The sequence below is a fragment of the Rhinoderma darwinii genome, chromosome 4, assembly GCF_050947455.1.
Source record: "Rhinoderma darwinii isolate aRhiDar2 chromosome 4, aRhiDar2.hap1, whole genome shotgun sequence".
NCBI classification, from domain to species: domain Eukaryota; kingdom Metazoa; phylum Chordata; class Amphibia; order Anura; family Rhinodermatidae; genus Rhinoderma; species Rhinoderma darwinii.
In genome coordinates this window covers 404,916,466-404,920,874 of record NC_134690.1, presented here as the reverse complement: position 1 = coordinate 404,920,874, position 4,409 = coordinate 404,916,466, and positions in this window count along the sequence as shown.

Here is a 4,409-nt window from a genome sequence, read left to right as displayed (position 1 = left end):
TAGAGTATCCGGAGGTAGTGTCAGACAAGTTGCGTAAAGGGGTGGGGTTAGGGCGGTTGGCGGGGCCGTTCCCGTTTCGGCCCGTGCAGGGCATGGCTGTGTCACCGTTAGGGGTTGTTCCAAAAAAGTAGCCAAATAAATTCCGGCTTATCCATCATTTGTCGCATCCGCGGGGGTTGTCTGTAAATGATGGCATTGCTCCTGAGCTATGCTCGGTGGTATATACGTCGTTTGACGCAGCAGTTGAGTGGGTGCGACGGTACGGGGCGGGGGGCCCTTATGGCAAAGACCGATGTGGAATCGGCTTTCCGGCTTCTCCCGGTTCATCCGGACAGCCAGCGGCTGTTAGGGTGTTACTGGGAGGGGGCTTATTATATGGATCGGTGTCTCCCGATGGGTTGTTCGGTGTCTTGCGCGTACTTCGAGGCGTTCAGTCAGTGTGGGCCCAGCGGGTTCGGAGGTGTGCGCCAATTTGCTGGGGGCAATACAGTGGGTCGCTCAGCGTTTTGGTATTCCGTTATCCCCGGAGAAGACTGTTGGTCCCAGTACTTGTATAGTTTTTCTTGGCATTACCCTGGATTCGGTGGTGATGGAGTGTCGACTTCCTAGGGACAAGCTGGATGCGCTGCGATTAGAAGTGAGCAGGACGGGTCGGCTTCATAAGATTCAGCTACGGGATTTGCAGTCGTTGTTAGGAAAACTTAATTTTGCTTGTCGGATAATGCCCATCGGCAGAGTTTTTTGCAGGAGGTTGGCGTCAGCAATGGGGGGGGGGGGGGGTAGAGCCCCACACCATTTTGTGCGGTTGACACGGGAGCATCGGGATGACTTGGCAGTATGGAGAGAGTTTTTGAATTTGTATAATGGGAAATCGTTACTGATGGTGGATAATGTGCAATGGGAATTGTTTACGGATGCTGCAGGTAGTGTGGGTTTCGGTATTTATTGTAAAGGACAGTGGTGCGTGGGGCAGTCAGGAATGGGTGTCTTTGGGTCTGGTTCGTAATCTTGTACTTCTGGAACTCTTCCCGATTGTGGTGGCGGTGGAGATTTGGGGGGAGCGTTTTCGTAATAGAAAGGTGCGGTTCCACTGTGATAATATGGGGGTGGTGTTGGCAATCAATAATGTAACGGCTTCTTCCCCCCCCCCCCGGTGGTGAGGTTGTTACGGCGTCTGGTGTTGCGTTGCTTGTCACTCAATGCGTGGATTGTTGCGGTTCACGTCCCGGGGGTACAGAATGACATCGCGGATTCTCTCTCTCGCCTACAGTGGGAGCGGTTTCGTCTGTTGGCACCGGAGGCGGATCTGGAAGGGGTCGCGTTCCCGGGATGGCTTTGGGACGTGGTTTGCGAGCAGCAGGAGGTTTGATCAAGTCCTCTCTAGCGCCTGGTACATGGTTGGCGTACGACGCAGCGTGGAGGGACTGGGTGTCGTGGTTAACAGGTTCGCCCGAAGTCGGGTCGATGGAGGAACAGGTGGCAGCTTTGCTGGGGTTTTTGGGATGGGTATCGGTGGAAGGCTGGTCGGTGTCTAAAGTGAATCGTTTCGTGTCAGCTTTGGCCTTTGGTTTTAAACTAAGGGGGTTGGGGGACGTGACTAAGGATTTCTTGATTGTCCAGGCGTTGAAGGGGTTTCGAAAAAAGGGGGCGGGACGGCCGTCGCCCGGTTTCTTTCGCGCTTTTAGAGCAGTTAGGTGAAGTATTGGGGAGGGTGTGTTTCTCGGGCTATGAGGTGGCATTGTTTCAGTTGGCCTTTTCATGGGCGTTTTTTGGAGCTTTAAGAGTGGGTGAGTTAATTTCCCCTAGCAAGAAGAGAGCGGGGGGTTTGCAAGCGGAAGATGTAACGGGAGGGGGGGAGAGAGTGGAATTCTGGGTAAGGCGGTCAAAATCGGAACAAAGTGGAAAAGGTAAACGTCTGGTTCTGGGGGCTGTGGCGAGGGCGGGGATGTGCCCGGTAAGATGCTACGAGCGATACGCCGCGCTACGAGGGTGTAGTGGGGGGCCGCTGTTATGTCATAAGGATGGTGCCTTCTTATCAAGATGCCAGTTTACAGCTGTCTTCCGTAGGTGTTTGGAGGTGTTGGGTTTGGATAAGGGTATTTATTCACCACACTCCTTTCGTATTGGGGCAGCCACGGAGGCTGCGTCATGGGGTTTGGGGCCTGATGTGGTGAAGCGCATAGGTCGTTGGGATTCTGAGAGGTATAAGTCCTACGTGCGTCTCCACTTTATGTGATTTGTTTTCTCGTCTCAGCATGCTGTTTTCGGTTGGTGTCATCGTTGTTATTCTTCTATTTCAGATGGTTTACCTGCACTGGTGTGGATTCTTGGGCACTCATATGTGCACTGGGGGGCGTTAAGGGCTGATGTGCGGCCAGATGGGCGGCATCTGGGGTTCCAAAGGTTGTCGGTGGTGATACGGTGGCTGGGCACGTGCGGCATGGTGTGGAGTCGAGTTTTGCCGGATTTTCATCGTTATGCGCAGTTGGATCAGGTTCCTGATTTGTTGGTCCTTCATGTGGGGGGGAACGACTTAGGTACTCGTCCGTTTAGAGAATTAATTCGGGATGTTAAGTATGACCTTCTCCGGCTTTGGTCCTGTTTTCCGAAGGTGAAGGTGATTTGGTCGGAAATCGTGCCGCGGAGTGTATGGCGAAATGCGCGTTCGGTAGAGCGCGTAAACAAGGCCCGGGTGAAAGTTAATCGGGCGGTTTCCAGCTTTGTGGTGAAAAACGGGGTTTTTTTTGTGCGGCACTACGATTTCGAGGATGGCCAAGGGAAGTATTGGCTAGGTGATGGAGTGCATCTGAATGCGGTGGGCATTGACCTTTGGGCTTTGCGGATTCAGGAAGGAATCGAGCGAGCAATGATGGATGGTGGGGGCTTGCATACTTAAAGGTGGTCTAAGTATGCTCGTGTGGCGGATTGGGGGGTCCTTGGAGTTGGTGGTAATTTGAAGTGGGGGATTCATCAGAGGTATGGTCCCTAACAAATACATAATTGCTCATGGATATGGGCGTATTTTGGACTCCTGCTGGGTGGTGTCCCGGGGAGTGGTTTTACATACTTGGCAAGCCAACTGCGGAGCAGAAAGGTGCCTCTGAGCCTGTAGGGAGACGGCTGGGGGTAAGTAGCTATACAGGGGGCAGTTAGGCGCCAAAGTTTTGGAGCTCCAAGGACTTCCCTTTTCCTAGTAATGTTATTTATAAAGTTATGTTTTATGTTCATGTAAATTTGTTAATAAAATGGATGCTGTGGCCGAAATTTTCCAACCCACTGTCTCGTGTGTCTCACTGGGGATGGGAGAGTGACATGGGAGGAGGAATAAAGGCCTGGAAGCAAGAAATGGGGTGGATGGTATGAAGGGAAGGGTAAGCAAAAGGGTTCGAAATGGGGCGAGCTCTGTAATCCCATGGTCATGTCCTGTATTACACAGACAACACATTGATATGAATGGACACTGTGTAATGCTTCATTTCTCCTGTGGTGGCGCTGCAGAGGAATTGAACACTTACTGCCAGGTTGCCCCAAGGATTACAGTTGATCGCTGGGGTCCCGGGGGTGGGGGGGCATTTCTAGCAAGTAGGGATTGTCAAGAGCGGAGAACCCCTTTAAGTTGGCCATACGCTAGAGATTTTGGAAGGAAGAAAAAGACGATTTGAGACAATTTTTTTTCAACTTTAACTTTTCATGACACAAGTGATTTTTTTGGTCAGTCATTGTCAGGTGAAGTCCTTGGAAAATCATTCATGCCAAAGGTCATATCTGCATCTTATCAATAGAAACCCAGACCAGGCCGCAGATCAAGGCAGAGATCAATCTGCGATTTGTCGTCTTAGCTTATGGCGTTATCATCCAGAATGACCTTCACAGACCAAACATGAACGACAAGTTGCCTGTCTGAAATCACTAATGCATTGCCGGCTTTAGGACTTCGAATACAATCTTAGCAGATCAGGACCACCCACCGTAATTACCGCCACATCCCTAGAACAATCTGGAGAGCCACCGTCTGCTCCCCACTGATGTTGCACTTGTGGCATATTGTCGTTTTTTACTGATGCTGTTGTTCCGTCTCAATTTCTCCCAGTTTTTCACTGCATTTTTATGTACTTAAGGGGCTTATTCCCTTTTCTTCTAGGTGACCTAGAAAAATATGTTGACTGTCATTCATTCTTTATCAGCCTCACAATGCAGGGAGGTAAGTGATTTCCTACAGAGGACGTTGCGGCCGCAGAGAATCCGGGCGGAGGGGGCGTCATACGCGGTTCCTTGCAGAGTTACATGCTGAGATAACAATTTGGGAGCTGCTGGCAATAAAAACATCTCGAGGATGAAACTGGTTAATTAAATGCTTCTTTTGACCGTTCCATTAGTCAATGAATGAAATTTATTGCCGTCTTTAATGT